This window comes from Hylobates moloch, unplaced genomic scaffold (assembly GCF_009828535.3).
Source record: "Hylobates moloch isolate HMO894 unplaced genomic scaffold, HMol_V3 SCAFFOLD_4, whole genome shotgun sequence".
NCBI classification, from domain to species: Eukaryota; Metazoa; Chordata; class Mammalia; order Primates; family Hylobatidae; genus Hylobates; species Hylobates moloch.
In genome coordinates this window covers 37,861,207-37,883,836 of record NW_026652279.1, presented here as the reverse complement: position 1 = coordinate 37,883,836, position 22,630 = coordinate 37,861,207, and the positions used below count along the sequence as shown (strand labels likewise).

Sequence of the window (22,630 nt, the reverse complement as noted above, 5' to 3'; positions counted from 1 at the left end):
CTGAAGTTTTATCTTGTTTTTATTTACTTCTTTTCCTCATTGCAAATGTCCCTGTCACAGCATAAAGTAGGTGACTAAACAAAGAGGGCTTCTGGCATAGCCCGCTCACCAGTACCAGAGGCACTACTTTCATCCTGACTTTTGGCCAGGCAGATGTGCCTTTAAAATAAAGGGACTTGTATTATTTTGTGCATCCTTTGATCTTCTACCTATGGTGCTTCACAGTGTGAAAAGCCTTAAGGCTTTCCTTTAAAGGACACCTTGCTTATATGTTCAGTGTTCGCTTTGGTCCAGCCTCCTACAAATCCTAAAATAAAGCCCCCATCTGAGCCACATGTGCTGTGTTTTCTTTCAGGCAGTAGTAGGACACTGCTTTTCCCTTTATCAGCCATTTTAGAGTCAAACCTCATAGTCACTTTTTAAAAAATTCCTTTAATGTTATGGGATTTATTTCCTTAACAAAAGAGCAGGCCCTACATACTTCGATATGTCTTTTAAAGTAGTCTAAGAAGCTGTTCCCTCAAGTCAATGATGGGGTCATAGTTCAAAGCAGGTTTAGCACCATGGGGGAAATAATCAGTATTATTTTTTTGAAATCACAGACCACACTTCCTGTTATTAATTCATGCCTCCCCATGTCCACCACCCACCAACCTTCTCACTTTCTTTGTTTCACTGGTTTTGGTTTTGGCCCTGCCAGCCTCCTCTGCACTGAGAGTTAACTGACACCCTCACCCCAGGCTGATGTTAGCTGAGGACCCCTGAAGTACTATAGTAGTTAGAGCCTAAGGAGGGCATCAAGGGCAGCAGCGGGAAACCACCTTCCTCACTGCTAAAGCTGCAGAAAGCAATGGAAACACCCTAAGCCCCAAATTACACATATGAAATCCCAAACGATCACCTACATTTTGGAATATTATTTAAAATATTTACTATTGTATAGCTGCCCAAAGAAGGCACTGTCTTTGTTAAACAAGCTCAATCTACACCTATTGTCACAAAGGATTTCTCACCAAACAGAGTGCAGGTGACCAGGTTGTGGACAGTGCTCTGGAAGCTGCTCAATCCCACAGAACTAGCTATGGTTATGGGTCCAGGTAACACAAAGTTCCACCTGTGTTCCATTCCCAACAATGCCTGCTTGCCAAAGAACCATGGAGTCAATGGAGAAATCAAAACCAGAGTTAGTCAGAGCAGCCTCCTGGAGCAGCAGGAGGAGAAAGTTTCAGCCAGCTTGGAAGGATGGAGTACCACAGCGTGCAGTGTGAACAGTTTCTAGCAGCAGCCAGGGCACCCCGCAGGCCCTTAATCTTGTTTCCTGGCTAGTTCCAGTGATGATTCCCACCACCTTCGCCAGTTCAAGAATTCTGACCAGCTAAGCCAAGATCAACAGACAATGCTACAGCATACTGCCTTCACTCCTACCTGCCTGGGCAGCTGGCCAGGTGCCATCTCACCTTGGGGGCAGCAGTCTCTTCTGGGCACCTAGAAAGATACACAGCTCCCATCTCTGCAGCCTCCCCAGGGTGGACTGAGGAGGAATGGTCAACAGCATAATGTAAACTCTGCTCACTCACCACCGTCTTCTCTGTTGTTTGTTGTGGCAACTGGGCCAGTGGGACAGGGAAGGCGGCCTGAAGCTCTCAGCTGGGAAGCTCCTGAAGTTGCTCTGAACTGCAGCAGAGGCAGCCGGGAGCCACCTGGGTGGGTGGGAAGGAGGAAAGGAAAGCCAAATCAGAGACAGACACGCAAAAGGGATGTGGGAGCGGCTGGGAGGAGTACATCACTCTGGGACAGGCTATGTAGAAATAGGGAAGCGTCCCAACAGTGACGATGGGTGGCTTTTATTACCTTGTGGGGGGGGTTATACATTTAGAGTTCGGGAACAATAGTTACAAGGAGAACCAGAACGAGGTAGTTTCTTCCCCCACAGAGGACAGACGCGGAACCATGAGGGTGGTACTCAGGGTAGGTTGCACGGTCTAGGGAGAGGCCCTGGTAGGGATGAGGGAGGAAGGCCATGGGAGCTGCCTTCCTGCAGGTGAAAGGCAGTGCAGGTAGGTGGCTGTTGGGGCCTTCTGGAGGGAGCTGGCTCCTGGCTATCAGGGATCTGGCTTTGGTGACATGGCCAGGGGAATAAAGGGCTGACAGGGCAGGAAAAAAAACACCGACACCATGGGAGAGAACTGTGCTTCTAGAGGAGTGTCTCTCCTACCTTCACTGTCTCAGGGCTGGGCCGATATGCTCTGTTCCCCCAGCACCACTCAAGGCAGAACACGGGACCCCCTGACTCAGCCTGGCCCAGGCTCCTGAAGTTCCCCCTTCTCCTCCCTTCAGAAATTTTGTTTTCCTCTGAGGGCAAATCTCACTTCTTAAGACAGAAACAAATACCTACAGTAAGTAGCAATTCCATTTCCTCAGAGGGACAAATAACTTATTTCAGAGCCCTCCATAAGCTACTCTTCCAGATGGTGTGTTAACTTGAAAAGGACAGTTTGAAAATCCAAAGGAAATCAAGCCCTCACAATGGCATTTGCTGTTTTTGAATGTCTTCTGTTCCCTCCCAAAATTTATGTTGAATCTTAATCCCTGATGTGACAGTATTAAGAGGTAGGACCTTTAGGAGGTGATTAAGTCAGGAGGGCAGAGCCCTCGAGAATAGGATCAGCAACCTTATAAAGGGGCTGGAGTGAACTGCTGAGGCCCTTTTTTGCTCTTCTGCCTTCTGCCAAGTGAGGACGAAGCAACTTGGCACCATCTTGGAAGCAGAAAACAGCCCAAACAAGACACCAAATCTGCTGGTGTCTTGATCTTGGACTTCCATTTTCCAGAACTGTGAGGAAAAAACTTCTACTATTTGTAAATCACCCAGCCTCAGGTATTTTGTCATAGCAGCACAGATAGACTAAGACAGCATTCAGCAGGAGTTCCAGACTGAAAAAGTCCTTACACAATCCCTTAATAAATCACAAAGGAGACAGAGAGAGTAGAAATCTTGAGTTTAGGGTTGTGGCTTCCCCTGACACTTTGAGGGAAACTTTGAAAAGGAAATGGGAGAGACCCAGCTCTCAAAGAAGGGGCAGGATGAGGTGGAATTCCCACCCATTACAGTCCCACAGCCAGATGCTCTTTTCCACCTGGACAGGAAGTGTCAGCAGAAAGTTCATTTCAGGAATGCCAGCCTTGTCTGCACCCAGTTGCTCCCTGTAATCTGTTTGGCCACAGGACCAAATGAGAGCTAAAGCAGAACAGGTGTTTCTATAAGGAATGGTTTCCTCATGTCTCATAAACTAATCGAGGCAATCCCAGCAGGACTTCTCTTGACCTTGAAGAGAAAGGTCAAGCTCAGGACATCTGCTGCCACCCCCCCTCAATGTATATCCATCTCTGGTAAGGGTTTAGGGCTACCTATCGCTTCTTAGTTCCTTAACCTCAACCCCATCTCCAGTGAGCACACTTGGCCCTTCATTCTTACCAGCCCCCTTCCACTTTCTACCAGCCAGAGGAGCCTCCAAACCTGCTGCTCTTCCTATCCTCAGTTCACTACCCTGCCCCATGCACATGGGAGGCCCCTGGTGCTCTGTCATTCCCATTCTTTTGCCCAGCTGATTAGGCCACATCTGACTATTATTTCACAACTCACCTGCACCACAGACACTTAATACTCTCCTGCTTCTCAAATAATTAGAAGCCACTCACAAGAAAACAAAAAATAAAGCTGTTAATTATTTAAAAATTAAAACTATATAAAAGCTGATAATATAGGCAAAATGATTTTCTAAGCTAATTTTGCAACCCTATCAAGCATTACATCGATCCCTGAGTTCCCTGATGCTCATGGCAAAAAAGGAAACAGTACAGGTCACACAGTTCCACTTGTCAGATGAGGACACGAAGCCACTTCATCAGGTAACAGGGCCCTCCAGTGCTAATCTCCAAAAGGTCTCTCTCCAGAGAGAGCACTGAACAATTCTACTAACAGCGTTTTCAAAAGGAAACATTCAGCATTTCATTACTGGTTTTTGTTTGTTTGTTTGTTTGTTGTTTTTTAGAGACAGGGTCTCGCTCTGTCGCCCAGGCTCAGGTGTGCAGTGGCGCAATCTCAGCTCGCTGCAACCTCTGCCTCCCATGTTCAAGTGATTCTTGTGCCTCAGCCTCCCAAGTAGTTGGGACTACAGGTGCACTCCACCATGTCCTGCTAATTTTTGTATTTTTAGTAGAGATGGGGTTTCACCATATTGGCTAGGCTGGTCTTGAACTCCTGACCTCAAGCGATCCACATGCCTCAGCCTCCCAAAGTGCTGGGATTACAGGTGTGAGCTACTGTGCCCAGCCAGAGTTTGGTAACTTTTTAATATCAACGTTTGATAAAAAGGAAAATAATAAAATATGCCTTGGGATTTTTGCAGGGATCTAAAGCAAAGGTCTGGACAGGTAATTTAATAAAGGTCTTGGTGGTTCTCAATGGAAAGTTGAGTTGTCCTCATCACCCATCCTGGAGGTGGGAATGCAAGTGGGTAAAGGTGGTACAGGCAGGTTGCACGGGGGTTAAGTGTTAGGGGGATTGAGGGAGCATTGGGATGTGCAGTGGGATTACTGACTGTCATAACGACTTGAGAACAAGGGAAAGGAGCTGAATGTCCTACATTAAATAGAATGCTCATTATAAAGAGCATTATAAATCATTTTGTCCTGCCTAAAATGCTAATAGCACCCCTGGAGAGAAACACTGGAAGGGAAATCAGTAATTAGCATGACTCTTCTAGTGCCTCCTCTAAAATACCAATTAAGTCTTTACAGGGAGTTGACGGCAGTGACTACAAGAATGTCTGCTCTAGGAAGTAGAGATGAAGGAGGATGCCAGGTTTCTGATGTGTCAGCTCTGCTGGTGGTAAAGTGCATATTGTCTTATGAGGCATAATGAGCCTGAAAGGCACTGTTGGCTGCACAGAGAGCCAGGCAATGATGCACTATAAGCACACCCATGGAAAGGAACATAGCTCTCCTTTTCTTTATATGTCTAAATGAAGACACAACTGGAACACAAAAACTACACATCAATCCATCATAGGAGAAACTATTTTAGAATAGAGCAGTGTTTCTCAAAGTGTGGTCCCTAATTAGCATCACCTGGGAACTTGTTAGAAATGCAGATTATTGGGTCCTACCCCAGACCTGCTGAATCAGAAACTCTGGGTGTGGGGCTGAGAAACCTGCGTATTGACAAGTCCTCCAGGTGACTCTGATGCAGGCTCAAGGTTGAGAACCACTGGTCTAGAAAGCCTGAGGTTCAATATGGCAATCAGTCACAAGAGAGATTTTAGAAATCCTGCTTCATCCCTGTGTAGAGTTTCCATTAGGCTCAGAGATGGAGGGGAATATTTCAATATGTCTGTGGCAGGCAACTGATCAGGGGTGGAAGACCTGAAGACAGAAGACCCCAGGGATGAGAAATAAGGACAAAGAATAAATTATCAAGGGCCAATCTGAGCTTCAAGTTTGATTAACCATCCTAGGAAGATTTTGTTTTAATTTAACTTGTATTCCTGTTTAAATAGCAAATACAGTTATATGGTTTGAAATTGTTTTGGGGCTCAGAAAACAATACCCCAAAATGAAGGCTTCAGAAGCAGCCTCAGAAGCAAAAGTTTCTCTCTGACCTTCTCCTTCCCTCCTGTCTCTGGCTACTCATTCTCCTCCAAGGACACTAGAATCCCTCTTCCCCAAGGCAGGTTATAGAAACCAGAACCCCTTTTCCTTAAAGCCAGCCATGAAACCTAAAAATATTACTCTAACTTCTCCCCCTGGCCTTTCTGTGTAAAAACTGGCCATAAAGAAATTATCTGACCTACCTTGTTTGACTGTAGGTCATAAGAGCCCCATTCCAGAGAGAGTCTTGCCCCATCAGAAGGAAGAAATGCTGCACAGAAAGCAGGAATACAAACAGAAAGGCCTTGCTGAGTTTCCCTACTCAGTCTATTAGCATTAGATTATACCCTTTTTGTCCAATCATATTTTTACACAGTTGTCCACAGTTTATTGAACCTAAGCATAAAAATGAACGGTTTCCTTTGTATCTTTGTGTCTTCATTCTGAAGGCTCCCATGTCATGGAAAACTATGATCAAATAAATTTATGTGCCTTTTCTACTATTAATCCACCTTTTGTCATTTGATGTTTAGTGAACCTTCAGAGGGCAAAGGAGAAGTTTTCCCTTGCCCCTTCAACTGAAAAGATATAGAAGTATATAGTGAAATGTCTTTCACCCACACCTGCTTCCAGGTACCCAGCTCCTAGGTATCCAGCACCAACTTCTCTTCCAGAATCAGCCTTGTAATCAGCATCTTCTAGAGATAAGTTTTGAAAATACATGTGTATTTTTATACCCACTTTTTCTTAAATACAAATAATAACATATTATACACACTCTTCTACACCTTGCTTTATTTTGCTTAACATATTTTGGGGGTTATTCCATACCAGAAACATCAAGAAACACTTAGAAGTGTTCTGAGTGTCTGGAAACATACAACACTCCAGGGCATGGGTATCTTTCCTGCATATAAGGAGCACCTGCTAGGCTACCACATGACGTTTGTGGATTTCTTAGTGAACCTCCTGTAGGAAAGCTGTCCTAAAATTCTCAGTTTGGAGAACTCTCCACAGGCCTACTTGTATTTTGTTTTATAACAGAAGGAGGTAATATGGAAACTGTCAGCCAGATCATTAAAATTCAACAGTATCACTACCAGATAACACTAGTACCTGGTGGGTCGGGTGTCCAAGGACACACAGTAGAGAGGAGTTTGACCACTAGGTAGCACTCAAAGCATCAGGATGACTTGGAACTTTTAAAATTTATAAGGCTAATAACTATAAATTACAAAACACATGGAAAAATAAAGACATGGACTAATTAAGAACACTTACTACTTAACAGAGTCATTTTCCAACACTTAGAATCAAGTATGTAACACGGGACAAAATAATAATTCCTATCCTTCCACCAGCTTCAGTTATAGTAACATTTCTTTTTATTTTTTTGAGATGGAGTTTCGCTCTTTTTGCCCAGGCTGGAGTGCAATAGTGTGATCTCAGCTCACTGCAACCTCTACCTCCTGGGTTCAAGTAATTCTCCTGCCTCAGCCTCCTGAGTAGCTGGGTTACAGGCATGTACCACCATGCCTGGCTAATTTTATACTTTTAGTAGAGACAGGGTTTTACCATGTTGGTCAGGCTGGTCTCAAACTCCTGACCGATCCACCCACCTTGGCCTCCCAAAGTGCTGGGATTACAAGTGTGAGCCACTGTGCCCAGCCTATAACATCTCCTTCAGAATTATTTTTGTTCTATACACCCTTCAGCACCATCAGTAAGATGTCTTGCTCCTTCCTGATTCCTACCAGAGTTTTATCAATGTAGCCTTTGAACATAAAACATGAAGTTGTTTCTCTGTATATATATATATATATATGTATAAATAATATATATGCTCTATTGAGATATAATTCATATACCATACAATTTAAAGTCTTCAAATCAATGCTTTCTAAGTATAGTCAAAGAGTTGTGCAGCCATCACCTCAATGAATTTAGTGCACTTGCATCACCTGTAAAAGAAATGCCATATCTATTCACAGTTGCTTCCCATAACCTACCCTAAGGTTTCCCAACCCTAGGCAACCAATAGTCTACTTTCTGTTTCCATGGATTAAGGATGCCTTCAAAAGGCTCACAAGCACACTCAACACAACTGGGGAAACAACATCAGTGATTTTTAAGATGAGTCAACAGAAGTTATCCAAACTAAAACACAAAGAAATAAAAGAATAGGGGGAAAAAGAAAACAAAGAATCTAAAAGCTATGGAATAATATCAAATGGTCTAATATGCATATAATTGGAATCTCAGAAAGAGAAGAACTAGAGGATGAGTCAGAAGAAATACTTACATAATAATTAAGCATTTTCCAAAAATAATGAAAGACATCAAACTACAAATCCAAAAATCTCAGAGAACTCCAAGCAGTATAAATACAAACGAAAACAATCCAACATACCTAGGCATATAATCTTCAAGCGGCTGAAAATCAAAGGGAAAGAAACAATCTTAAAGGCAGATAGGGTGAGGGAATACATGAAAGCATACTTCTCATCTGAAAAAGTGCAAACCAGAAAAACAACAAAGGAAATCTTAAAGGTACTGAAAGAAAGAACCCTGTCAATCCAGAATTCCATACTCCTGAAAATATTTCTCAAAAATAAAAGAAAAATACAGACTTTGGAAACTAAATGAAAAGCTGAGAGAATGCATTATTAACAAAGTTGCACAATGAGAACTAGTAAAGAAACTTCTTCAGGCAGAAGGGATATGTCAGACAGAATTTGAATCCAAACAAATAAACTAAGATCTCCAGAAATGGTTAAAATGAAGGTAAATATAAAAGACATTTAAAAAAATGTTTAATTGCTCTAAAAGATAATTGACTTTTTAAAGTAAAAATAGTAGTAATGCACTATGGGTTTATAGGATATGTAAAAGAAAAATGCATAACAACAACAGCACAAGACTTGAGAAGGAAGAACTTGGAGTATAATATTCTAAGGTTTTTATACTATACATGAAGTGATATAATTGGAAGGTAGACTGTGAGATGAAAGATATATGTTGTAAACACTAGAGCACACATTACATTTTTAAAAAGAAGTATAATAATAAGCCAATAGTGGAGATAAAATGAAATAATAAAAATTCTCAGCTGGATGTGGTGGCTCATGCCTGTAATCCCAGCACTTTGGGAGGCTGAGGCAGGCAGATCAACTGAGGTCAGGAGTTTGAGACCAGCCTGGCCAACATGGTGAAACCCCATCTACTAAAAATATAAAAATTAGTCAGGCATGGTGGCACGTGCCTGTAGTCCCAGCTACTTGGGAGGATGAGGCAGGAGAATTGCTTGAACTTGGGAGGTGGAGGTTGCAGTGAGCAAGATCGCGCCACTGCACTCCAGCTTGGGCAACAGAGTGAGACTCCACATTAAACAAAACAAAACAAACAAACAAATCTCAATAAATACAAAGGCAAGCAGAAAAAGAGGATAAAAGGGACAAGAAAAAGATGAAACAAAAAATATTTATGGTAGTTTTAATCCAATCATATCAATAATTGCATTAATTATAAATGGCCTAAGTACATGAATTAAAGATTTTTAGATTGTATAAAAAAGTAATACCCAATTATATGCTATCCACAAAAAAAGCTCACCTTGAATATAAAGACAGAAATGGGTTAAAAATAAAACAACGGAAAAAGATATAAATGTAAGCACTAATCAAAAGAAAACTGAAATGGCTATATTAATATCAGACAAAGTAGATTTCAGGAAAAGGAATATTACCAGGGATAAAGAGAGTAATTTCATAAAGATAAAAGGATCAATTCACTAAGGAAATGTAACACTCCTAAATGTGTACACATCTAACACAGGGTTCCAAAATACATTATCCAAAAAGTCTTAGGCCTGAAAGGAGAACTAGGAAAATCCGCAGTTGTAGTTAGAGATTTCAACACTCCTCTCTCAGTAATTGATAAAACAAGTACACAGAAAATAAGTAAGGATTTAGAAAGGTGAACACCACTATCAACCAACTTGACTGAATTGACACTCAACCCAACAAATGCAAAATACACATTGTTTTCAAATGCATATGAAAAATTTATCAAGATAGACCATATTCTGGGCTACTAAACAAACCTGAATCAAATTAAAAGAAGTGAAACCACATAGAAATATTCTCTGATCATTATGAAATTAAACTAAAACTTAGTAACAGGAAGGTATCTAACAAATTCCTAAAATGCTTGCAGATTAAACAACACATTTCCAAATAACTCACAGTTCAAAAAAGAAGTCACAATGAATATTTGAAAATATTTCAAATGGAATGGACATAAAAGGCACAATATGTCAAATTTGGGGGGGATGCAGGAAAAGGTCAGAAGAAAATGTGTAGCTTTAAGTGCTTATATTAGTAAAGAAGGAAAGAATTAACTCAGTGATCTAAGCTTCTACTTTAGAATAAACTAGAAAAAGAACAAATGAAAACCAAATTTCTCAGAAAGAAGGAAATAATAGAGATAAAAGCAGAAATCAATAACAATGAAAAGAAATAAAGAAAATCAATGAAGCCAAAAGTTTGGTTTTTGGAAAGATCAATAAAATTGGTAAGCCTGTAGTCAGGCTGATCAGGAAAAAAAGAAAGATGGTACAAAAATAAATCTCAGGAACAAAATAGAGAACATTACTACAAATCCTACAGACATTTTATGTATATATATGAATCTATATATATAGAACAAGTCTCTCTCTCTCTATATATATATATATAAAACAAATCTATGTCATAATATAAAAACTTGACAACTTAGATAAAATACAAAAATTCATTGAAAGACACAAACTACCAAAATTCCCACAAGAAGAAATAGAGAACCTCAATTAAAGAAATTTTATGTGACCAACATTACTTGGTATGAAAATAAGATAAAAGACATTATAAAAAAAGAAAACCATGGACCAGTATTATTCATGAATATAAACACAAACATCCTCAACAAAATATTGGTAAATCAAATTCAGCAATATATTTTGAAAAAAATATATTATTATTCTGTGTGGTTTATCCTGAAAATGTAAGGCTGGTTCAACAACTGAAAATCAGTGTAATTTACAGTACCAACTTAGTAACAAAGAAAAAAAACTATATAATCATTTTATTAGATATTTAAAAATCAGACAAAATACCATTTTCATTCATGGTTCTGGGCGACTTCTTTAGTCTGAATGCAAAAAACTGGAATTCCTTGTTTTAAAAAGGCAAAAGTTTCTTGGGGATCCAGAAGTCCTCTTACGAGACAGGTCTCAGGTAATGTTAGAAGATGGAGTACAAAGAAACAGATACGTGGTGGAGACCTCAAACATATAATGAAATTATATTCATGATATGCTGTTCCAGAAAGAGCTTGTTACATATAGGCAGATTTCTACTGAATAAAAGAGGAGCTTCATACTACCGGACCTCTGGACAAAGGCAGCAGCTTCATATTTCAGGTGGTAGATTCTTAAAACCACAAGTGTTCAAAAGGTCCTGGACAACTATCTGTGAAGGATGCTATAAAAGGTCTCCTATCTTAGATGGGAATATAGACTTGATGAATTAAAAGTTCTTCCTAGTGCTATAAAATAGTAGAGACAGAAAATCCAGTTGGCCTAACTAATGTTTATTAAGAGCTTGGTAAGGAAGTATGAGATTAATCTATATTTTAAAAATCATATTGCCTATCTTTACATAGTTTACACTAATAATTTAGTAGAGATGTATATTTCTATGGAATACCATGTAAAAATATTTTTCTGTATATCCCTTTCTCACTGCTTCTCACTCTAAAGAAGCTGATAAGTGATAGCTTAGTCCTTGCTTCATTAATACCTTCAACCACTCATTTTCTGTCAGTTCCTTTTTTTCTGTCTTCAGACATCCTCTCTTAAAAATACCAACAATGAGACCTACTCCCTTTTCTAGCTACCATCCTATTTCTAGCCTTTCTTTCCACTCATATGTTTTCAATGAGTCATCAACACCTCCTGCCACAATTTCCTTTCCACCCACTCCCTCTTTAACCCCCTACAATCAATCCAGTTCTTTTATACACCACCTACAAGGTCAGAATGCTAGGGTTTAGAGAGGCTGAGAGTGTCAGAAAGATATAACATTTGTACCCAAGGAGCTAATCAGAAAAAATCTACTTAAATCATCCAAATATCCACTAGGAAGAGACTAGAGACAGGGGTTAAAAAAGAGAACTAACATTTATTAGGTATCTTCTGGTATACTGTTGTGGTGGATTATCTCCCATCATGGCCATCAGCAATTCATCCATCCAGGTACACTCATGTCTCTCCAACTCCAACTTTATCAGAAATCACAATAAAGATAAATGGACCAAATTCACCCATTAAAAGACAGATAATATTATTAAACAATATTATATACAATATCTATCTATATCTATAGCTATATATTCCACCTATATACTATTCATAAGATGAACCTAGAAAACACAAAGGCATTGAAAATAATAAATGAAAAAATAAGTTAGGCAAAAACTAACCATAAAAGAGTTGGAATAACTAAATTAATATCAGACAAAATAGACTTTAATTAATCAGAAAGAGAATCACTACATAATAATAACAGGAGTGAGATAAAGAGGTAGAGAATATCCCTGGCATCATCAGTTTTAGAAATGGGGGTCTAGTAACTATCTCCAATATAACAGCTCAGAATCAGGCCAATTCTGCTCAATTTAATCCAATCTCACAACTATTTGTGTAAAAACTCCCAAATTTGTCACCATGGGCAAAAAAGCTTAATCTAATAGACATATATAGAACCCTATGTCTGATAATTACAAAATATGCATTACTCTTTTCAAACACATAGAAAATATTTTCAAAAATTAAACTCAAAAGGCTATAATGCAAGTTTCAACAAATTCCAAAGAATCATATAGTCAATAACAAAAAACAAGATCAACTTGTCTGTTCATTTCCTCTGCCAATATCTTATCTCTCTGAAACTGCCTTATTTATTTGTACTTCTCTTTTGACATTTTTCATAGACATTGTGTCCATTTATGCAACACATTTGTATTAAATACTTACATAGCAGTCACTGTTCTAAGCATAGGGGATACATTAATGAACAAAGCAAAATAGACAAAGATCTCTCCTTTGAGGTGCTTACATTTCTAGCGTCACTTCTATCACTAGACTGCAAGTGCCCTAAGGCAAGACTATGTCTAATCCAGATTTGGCTGGCTCCCAGTGTGCTGCTGGGACAGACACCATGTTGGATCTGACAAGGTACAGAACCCATACACTCTGATATTTAAGACAGAGGGCTTGCTGAGGCTTAAGGTATGATCTTTGGATAGTGTGGAATACAGCTTATCAGGCAGGAACCTGGAAACAGAAGGAGTAACAGAATCAACACACCCCTCACAACTCTGCTATCAGTAATTCAATAGCTCAAGTCTCACCAGTCCATGGGTCAAAGCAAACCAAAGTCTAAACCATGTTGTCAAAGCAGAGATGCAGAAGACCAGATGTCAAAAATACCGGAAACAATGAAATCAGACAGATTAGGAGAAATAATCATATATTTTAATATGTCCTTGCAAATTGGGGTACAGTTTAAAGAGGCCAGATAAGCCAAGTGACTAGTGACCACATCTCACAAGTCTGTCTGGTTGTAAGGGCCCTTTCATCCTTCCTCTATGAGATAAGAATGAACATCCAGGCTTAAGAGCATCCAACCTAGGGAGCAGGACAAGGGACTATATATGTAGCTTGCTGCAAACAGATTCATGTTCTAATAGGAATAGGGGTAAGGTGGCTGGCTTTACAGAAAACTCCGCTACATTCCAGAATGGCAAGTTAACAGCCAGCATAACCAAGAAAGAAAAGGGCCTGAAAAAGGGAGATGCCTCCAACTTCTGACATAGGTTTAAAAGAAGACTGGTTCCTTCTGCAGAGACACATCCCTTTCCAAAGGCCATATCAGTCCAGAGAGAAAGACCAAAACAAAAGCCCCACAGCAAGAAACAGGAAGGAAGGGGAACTATTCAAATTCCCTGCCCCTCTCTTCCATAGCACACAATAGCTGGGACCTCTACTGGGGCATCATAGCTCCAAAGGAATCCCTCTGACATGGTGTTTTCTGTTTTTTAAGCCTCTGTTTGAGCACTGTCACTATGGCAACAAGGCTGGGATGCTTCTGCTCTAAGTGAGAGGGCTTATCCCTTCAAATATGCTTCTTGAGTCAGCAACAAAGGAACTCACTGAACCTCAACTAATCTCATATTCTCCTTGGAGACCTCTCTCAAAAGGCACTTTCCCTCCTTGCTCCCACAAATCTTCTAGGTTTATGCTCTGTGTTCAGCCAACAACCACATTCACATAATGATTGAGTTTACTCTCACACACCTATCTTGACCAAGCTCTGAGGTGTCCTCTTTAGTCACATAAGCCTCTCCCATACCTATTAAACAGAGACAAAGCAAGGACCTTGGTTTGGGGGAGGCCTCCCAGGAAGGCTAGTGGACATGGGCCCCCAAGCTAGGATGGAACAGAGGAATGAGGGGTAGGAGGAGCAGGAAGCCAACTTGCATAACTTTCTTTTCCAGAGGGAGGAATCCATGGTGGCATGTAGCCCTGGCAGGCCTGATCCTCACCCCCTGGATCTGTCCTCAACCTGTCCTAGGCTAGCTGCTCTGTCTTGGCTCAGGTTCCACATCATTCCCGGCCACAGCTCTTCCAAGAGTAAAAGTTGGCTCTGGGGAATACATCCTCCCTGCCTTCACAGGGGTCTTCCTTAGTCATGAGTTCTTAGAATCCTAAAATATAGACCTACCTGTTAGTTTTATTACCTTAGGGAAGTCACTTAACCTTTCCAAGCCTGTTCCCTCATCTGTAAGACAGGAGCAATTGACCTCTCCAGAGGGTTGTGATAAAGACTGAGGGGCAGGCATACATTCTACAACTCTTAGTTCTCTCTGCACCCAGCCCACTCTTCCCTCAGAAGCAGACAGTATCTAATCCTAGGAAGGTCTGTAAGCAAAGAGACAAAAAGATGCACCAACCTCACCTTGATAGCTCCAGCTCCAGTGTCTGTCACCATTTCTGGGTAATATATAACTCTTCTCCTCAGTTTTTTTTTGTTTTGTTTTGTTTTTTAAAGACAGGATCTCGCTGTGTTGCCCAAGCTAGCACGCAGTGGCTATTCACAGGTACAATCATAGTGCACTTTAGCCTTGAACTCCTGGCCTCAAGCAATCCTCCTGCCTCTGCCACCTTAGTAGCTGGCACTGCAGGCATGAGCCACAGTGCCTGACCTCTCCACTAGTTTTCAAAGCAAACAAACAAATAAGAGAGGGTATTCAGTCTGTTTTGCCTTTATTATAAGAGACAATGAGGTGAGAGCAAAGATAATCCTAGGAAGCAAACTTCTGGGTTCTAGTCCTTTTTGCTCACTGAGATCCTCAGCCTGTCCTCCAGAGGACTGACCTCCCTGTGGAAAGGGGCTGCACAGGGCACTCTGTTAGGGTCCATTCCAACTCTAAGATCTCTAGGTCTTAGGTGAGTACCGAATGACCCATGACATTGGAATAAAGAAGACTTTGCAGAGAGACTGGTGCCCTCTAGGAGTGTTCTAAAACAGGGCAGATGAGACATCCAGGACACAAAGACTAGTAGCATCATTTATACCCAGGAAATATTTACCACAAGGACATGTCAGGAGTCCATCCACCTCAGGGACAGAGTTCAAGGTTGACAATGCTGGGGAAATAGACACGAGGACCTTTTGAGTTTTAGTTTAGTTTTGTTTTTTTGAGACAAGGTCTCACTCTGTTGCTCAGGTTGGAGTGCAGTGGTGCAATCACAGCTCACTGCAGCCTCAAACTCCTGGGCTCAAGCAATCCATCTGCCGTAGCCTCCCAAGTAGCTAGGACTACAGGTACACTCCACCATGCCCAGCTATATATATATATATATATATATATTTTTTTTTTTTTTTTTGAGACGGAGTCTCGCTCTGTCGCCCAGGCTGGAGTGCAGTGGCGTGATCTCGGCTCACTGCAAGCTCCACCTCCCGGGTTCATGCCATTCTCCTGCCTCAGCCTCTCCAAGTAGCTGGGACTACAGGCACCTGCCACCATGCCCGGCTAATTTTGTTTGTATTTTTAGTAGAGACGGGGTTTCACCGTGGTCTCGATCTCCTGACCTCGTGATCCGCCTGCCTCGGCCTCCCAAAGTGCTGGGATTACAGAGACAGGGTCTTGCTCTGTTGTGCAGGCTGGAGTACACTGGCAATCATAGCTAACTGCAGCCTCAGATTCCTGGACTCAAGCAATACACCCATGTCAGCCTCCCAAATAGCTAGGACTACAGCAACAGACTTCTATGCCCAGCTAATTCAAGCCATTAAAAAAATCCACCCCCTCCCCACTGTTTAAAATAAATGTTTTATTTGGGAATAAAATTATATTCTTAGAAAAATTTCAAACATGATACAGAGTCCCTGGTACTCTTCACTCAGTTTCCCCTAATGTTAATCTATTACATTACCATGGTACATTTTTCAAAACTAAGAAACCAGACTTTATTTGGATTTCACCAGTTTTTCAACTGATGTTATTTTTATGTTCCAGGATCTAATCCAAGATACCTCATTGCATTTAGGGTAAAGCACTTTGTAATGGCGAAAGATTTCTATCATAGCGACAAAACAGATTCTTGATTAAAAGAACATCAGATACATTTGTGTCTCTTTGGGAACCCTTTCTTCCCATTTCCATGTCTTTTCCTCCCGTAAGAACCATTATAAACTCATTGTTTTATCATTCCCAGACATGTTTGTGTGAATGCACAGAAAGACAGTATAATCACACCGTATATATAGTGTTGTTTCCCAGGCTTTAAAAGTCATATAAACACTATTCTTTTCATATCCTTCTGTAACTTGCTTCTTTCATTCAATGTTGTTTTTTAGATTGATCTCTTAAAATAGAACTATAGTTCTTTTACTGCTGTATATAGTATGTATAATATTTCATTCATTTTCCTACTGGTGGAAATTTAGACTGTTTCCCATTTTTTGCTGCAATGAACACTTTAATATTAAACGTCTACTCAGGTACACAAGAAAGATTCTCCATCTAGGACTGAAATTCCTGGGTGTAAAGGGTATAAACAAATTGTTTCCTAAAGCTGTAGTACTGTCCTTCCAGCAGTGTAGGCGTCTGTCATTCCATATGCTCATCCATACTAAGAAGTATATTTAACTTATGAATTAATTTGTGGAGAACTGGCACCTTTATAATGAATCTTCCAGTTCATCAATATAGCCCTTTTCTCCATTTATGAAGGATCTCTTTTTTTTTCCCTTTCAACAACTGTAATTTTCTTCAAAAACATTCTTGTGTACTTTTTGGTTAGGTGTACTCCTGGGTATATTATGGCTTTTGTTACTGCTGAAAATGGGATCCTTTATCTATTAATTTTTCTAATTGGTTTTTCCTGGTAAATAGTACTTTAATATGTTGATACTGTATTTATGGAACTTGGAACTCTTACAGTATACAGTTGGTTCTCTATATCCATGGGTTCTGCACCCATGGCTTCAACCAACCGCAAATCCAAAATGTTTTTTTTTTTAAATCTAATAAAAATAACAATATAACAACAAAAATAATACAAATAAAAAATACAGTATAACAACTATTTACATAGCCTTTACATAGTGTTGGGTATTACATATAATCTAAAGATGATTTACAGTATACAGTAGGATACATGTAGACTATATGCAAATACTATACCATTTTATATAAGGGACTTGAGCATCCACAGATTTTGACACCCAAGGGAGGTCCTAGAACCAATCTCCCATGGATAGTGAGGGATGACTGTATTTTCCACTTAAAAATCCCAAGAAAATCTTATTGGTATGCAAGTAAGAACATTTTAATATTTATCTTCAATATTCACATTTTTCTTGTCCTATTGCATTGGCTAGAACATCCTGTACAATGCTGAATATAGTGATAAAGGGCATTCTTGTCTTTTTTATGACCTTATTGAAAGCGAGCCTGATGTTACTGTGTATTGTTAAGGATTGTTTTTTGCTTTACTATTTTGATAGGTGTTCTTTATCAGGTTAAGGAAGTTCTCAGTTTTCTGAGAAGTTTGCCTCAATTGTGAATGAGTGCTAAATTCTGACTAATGTTTTTTCTGTATGTAATAGATTATAGGCATTATTAATCTGTTAATATTCTTTATGACATTAATATATTTTCTAATGTTGAATCATCCTTCTACACCTTTCACAAACTCTACTTAATCAGAATGTAAATATTTGAAATAGATTTGTAAATATTTCATAAGCATTTATGTTTATAAATAAAACGGGCCCACACTTTTCCTTTCTTGTGTTCTTCTTGTCTTATTTGGATATTTAGGTTATACTATCATTATTTTAAAAAGACAGCTTTTCCTCAGTTTCTATCCTCTTAGACAGTTTGCACAATATTAGGATTATTTATTTATTGGAGTTCTACATGCAAAAAACCATTTAAGCCTTATATTTTTGGGAGAAGAAGTCTCTTAACTATCAGTTTAAATTCTTTATAATTGTTATTTTACTGCAGTTTTCTATATCTTTTGAAGTAGTTACGGCAAATTATATTTGCCTAGAAAATTACCCATGTCTTCTCCTAATCCAAATTTTAACATAAAAATTTTCAGAGTATAGGTTTTTGATTCTTATTATCAATTTCATATCAGGAGTTATATTTCCATTTCATTCAAAATATTATTTGTGGGTCTTATTTTGAAAAAAAAAAAGCCTTACTAGGGTTTTATCTATATCACTTTTTTAATCCTCCAAATGATTTTCTATTTAATTTGCCTTCCTTTGTTTCCTTCCTTCTACTTTTCCAAAGGTTTATTTAGGATTTTTTTCTAGCTTCTTGAGTGGGATATATATAGTAGACAACAATAATTGCCTACACAATATTTATAATATTCTCCCTTGTTCCATGCTAACATACCCTTATTTGGTTTGGGAAGGCAATACACCATGCTAAAAAAAAGAAAAAACTATACTTCCCTGGCTCCGTTGCAGCTAGGAACTGCCAAATGACACAGTTCTAACCAATGACATATAAGTGGAAGTTATTGCATAGGGCTTCCAAGAAAGCTCTCTAATTAAAGGTAGCCAACTCACTTGGCACATGCCTCTTTCAAAACCTGTCCTTTCTCCATCGTGCTTGGAATGTGAATACAAAACTGCAAGTAAAGCAGCCACTGTGCAACCATGAGGCAGCAAGCATGAGTATGAAAATTATGTTTAGCTGAGTGATGTTAGAAGAGCCCAGGACCCTGATGGCGTAATGGAGAATCCATATTTGCCTTGGACTACCTCAAAACTTCTTGTTATATGGCAAATGTTAAACCCCTAGGTCATTAAAGCCATGGTCATTTAGATTATCTTTTAAATATAGCCAAATAAAATTTATAATAATACCTATTCGACATGTTATTCTTTTCTTTTTGGTAGGAAGTGGGGGCAGATGGGGTCTCACTCTGTTGCCCAACCTGGAGTTCAGTGGCATGATCACAGCTCACTGTAGCCTCAGCCTCCCAGGCTCAGGATATCCTCCCACCTCAGCCTACTGAATAGCCGGGACGACAGGCCCGCGCCACTAAGCCCGGATAATTTTTGTATTTTTTGTGGAGATGGGGTTTCGCCATGTTGCTCAGGCTGGTCTCAAATTTCTGAGCTCAAGTGATCCACACCTTGGCCTCCTAAAGTGCTTGGATTATAGCCATGATCCACCATGCCTGACCTCAACTTATTTTTCATATTTTCAATGTTTCATAAATGCATTTAAGGCCATAAATTTTCCTCAAAGAATAGCTTTAGTTGCATGTAGTAAGAGATCAGTTGTGCTGGTCCAGATCAGAAATACTACCTAGCCAACCCAAAGAATTGTGATATAAATAAAAATAGCTATGGTTTAAGTCTCTAAATTTTGGGGTGGTTTATTATGCAGTAAAAGCTAACTGATACAGCAGTTACTTTCAAATGTGGGGTGGTGCCATAAGAAAAATTATAACATGCGGTACTGGCTTTGAAATAGTGGCTTTTCTAGTGGCAAGAAAAGCAGTAAGAAAACAGTTTGCAATGGCTGGAGAAATGGAGAAGAAACTGCTATAGCAGGCTGGCAAAATGATGGCTCGTGTTGGGTTGAGACAGAACAACTGGTGAAACTAAAGCTTGCGGTAACTTAAGAGATTTTCTTTTTTTTCTGTGAGTACATTTATTCATTTTTTAAATTATACTTTAAGTTCTAGGGTACATGTGCACAACATGCAGGTTCGTTACATATGTATACATGTGCCATGTTGGTGTGTTGCACCCATTAACTCATCATTTACATTAGGTATATCTCCTAATGCTATCCCTCTCCCCTCCCCGCACCCCATAACAGGCCCCAGTGTGTGATGTTCCCCTTCCTGTGTCCAAGTGTTCTCATTGTTCAGTTCCCACCTATGAGTGAGAACATGTGGTGTTTGGTTTTTTGTCCTTGCGATAGTTTGCTGAGAATGATGGTTTCCAGCTTCATCCATGTCCCTACAAAGGACATGAACTCATCCTTTTTTATGGCTGCATAGTATTCCATGGTGTATATGTGCCACATTTTCTTAATCCAGTCTATCATTGATGGACATTTGGGTTGGTTCCAACTCTTTGCTATTGTGAATAGTGTTGCAATAAACATACGTGTGCATGTGTCTTTATAGCAGCATGATTTATAATCCTTTGGGTATATACCTAGTAATGGGATGGCTGGGTCAAATGGTATTTCTAATTCTCAATCCTTGAGGAATTGCCACACTGACTTCCACAATGGTTGAACTAGTTTACAATCCCACCAACAGTGTAAAAGTGTTCCTATTTCTCCATATCCTCTCCAGCACCCGATGTTTCCTGACTTTTTAATGATCGCCATTCTAACTGGTGTGAGATGATATCTCATTACGGTTTTGATTTGCATTTCTCTGATGGCCAGTAGTGATGAGCATTTTTTCATGTGTCTTTTGGCTGCATAAATGTCTTCTTTTGAGAAGTGTCTGTTCATATCCTTCACCCACTTTTTGATGGGGTTGTTTTTTTCCTGTAAATTTGTTTGAGTTCTTTGCAGATTCTGGATATTAGCCCTTTGTCAGATGAGTAAATTGCAAAAATTTTCTCCCATTCTGTAGGTTGTCTGTTCACTCTGATGGTAGTTTCTTTTGCTGTGCAGAAGCTCTTTAGTTTAATTAGATCCCATTTGTCAATTTTGGCTTTTGTTGCCATTGCTTTTGGTGTTTTAGACATGAAGTCCTTGCCCATGCCTATGTCCTGAATGGTACTGCCTAGGTTTTCTTCTAGGGTTTTTATGGTTTTAGGTCTAACATGTAAGTCTTTAATCCATCTTGAATTAATTTTTGTATAAGGTGTAAGGAAGGGATTCAGTTTCAGCTTTCTACATATGGCTAGCCAGTTTTCCTAACTCCATTTATTGAATAGGGAATCCTTTCCCCATTTCTTGTTTTTGTCAGTTTTGTCAAAGATGAGATGGTTGTAGATGTGTGGTATTATTTCTGAGGGCTCTGTTCTGTTCCATTGGTCTATATCTCTGTTCTGTTCCATTGGTCTATATCTCTGTTTTGGTAACAGTACCATGCTGTTTTGGTTACTGTAGCCTTGTAGTATAGTTTGAAGTCAGGTAGCGTGATGCCTCCAGCTTTGTTCTTTTGGCTTAGGATTGTCTTGGCAATGCGGGCTCTTTTTTGAACTTTAGTTTTTTCCAATTCTGTGAAGAAAGTCATTGGTAGCTTGATGGGGATGGCATTGAATCTATAAATTACCTTGGGCAGTATGGCTATTTTCACAATATTGATTCTTCCTGTCCATGAGCATGGAATGTTCTTCCATTTGTTTGTGTCCTCTTTTATTTCGTTGAGCAGTGGTTTGTAGTTCTCCTTGAAGAGGTCCTTCACATCCCTTGTAAGTTGGATTCCTAGGTATTTTATTCCCTTTGAAGCAATTGTGAATGGGAGTTCACTCATGATTTGCCTCTCCTTTTGTCTGTTATTGGTGTATAAGAATGCTTGTGATTTTTGCACATTGATTTTGTATCCTGAGACTTTGCTGAAATTGCCTAACAGCTTAAGGAGATTTGGGGTTGAGATCATGGGGTTTTCTAAATATACAATCATGTCATCTGCAAACAGGGACAATTTGACTTCCTCTTTTCCTAACTGAATACCCTTTATTTCTTTCTCCTGCCTGATTGCCCTTGCCAGAACTTCCAACACTATGTTGAATAAGAGTGGTGAGAGAGGGCATCCCTGTCTTGTGCCAGTTTTCAAAGGGAATGCTTCCAGTTTTTGCCCATTCAGTATGATGTTGGCTGTGAGTTTGTCATAAATAGCTCTTATTATTTTGAGATACGTCCCATCAATACCTAATTTATTGAGAGTCTTTAGCATGAAGGGCTGTAGAATTTTGTCAAAGGCCTTTTCTGCATCTATTGAGATAATCATGTGGTTTTTGTCTTTGGTTCTGTTAATATGGTGGATTACGTTTATTGATTTGTGTATGTTGAACCAGCCTTGCATCCCAGGGATGAAGCCCACTTGATCATGGTGGATAAGCTTTTTGATGTGCCGCTGGATTCAGTTTGCCAGTATTTTATTGAGGATTTTTGCATCAATATTCACCAGGGATATTGGTCTAAAATTCTCTTTTTTTGTTGTGTCTCTGCCAGGCTTTGGTATCAAGATGATGCTGGCCTCATAAAATGAGTTAGGGAGGATTCCCTCTTTTTCTATTGATTGGAATGGTACCAGCTCCTCCTTGTACCTCTGGTAGAATTCGGCTGTGAATCCGTCTGGTCCTGGACTTCTTTTGATTGGTAGGCTATTAATTATTGCCTCAATTTCAGAGCCTGTTATTGGTCT

General features: G+C 39.5%; 2 protein-coding genes across 2 annotated transcripts in view; both read right to left on the bottom strand.

The window, feature by feature from the left end:
- MYLK (myosin light chain kinase) overlaps positions 1 to 1,651 on the bottom strand; it is a 226,436-nt gene extending 224,785 nt beyond the window's left edge. Inside the window, exon 1 of the mRNA XM_032149992.2 lies at positions 1,578 to 1,651. The gene's annotated coding sequence lies outside the window, so the exon portion shown is untranslated. The remainder of the gene's footprint in view (positions 1 to 1,577) is intronic.
- Positions 1,618 to 22,630, bottom strand: part of CCDC14 (coiled-coil domain containing 14) — a 122,189-nt gene continuing 101,176 nt past the window's right edge. Inside the window, exon 14 of the mRNA XM_058437416.1 lies at positions 1,618 to 1,700. The gene's annotated coding sequence lies outside the window, so the exon portion shown is untranslated. The remainder of the gene's footprint in view (positions 1,701 to 22,630) is intronic.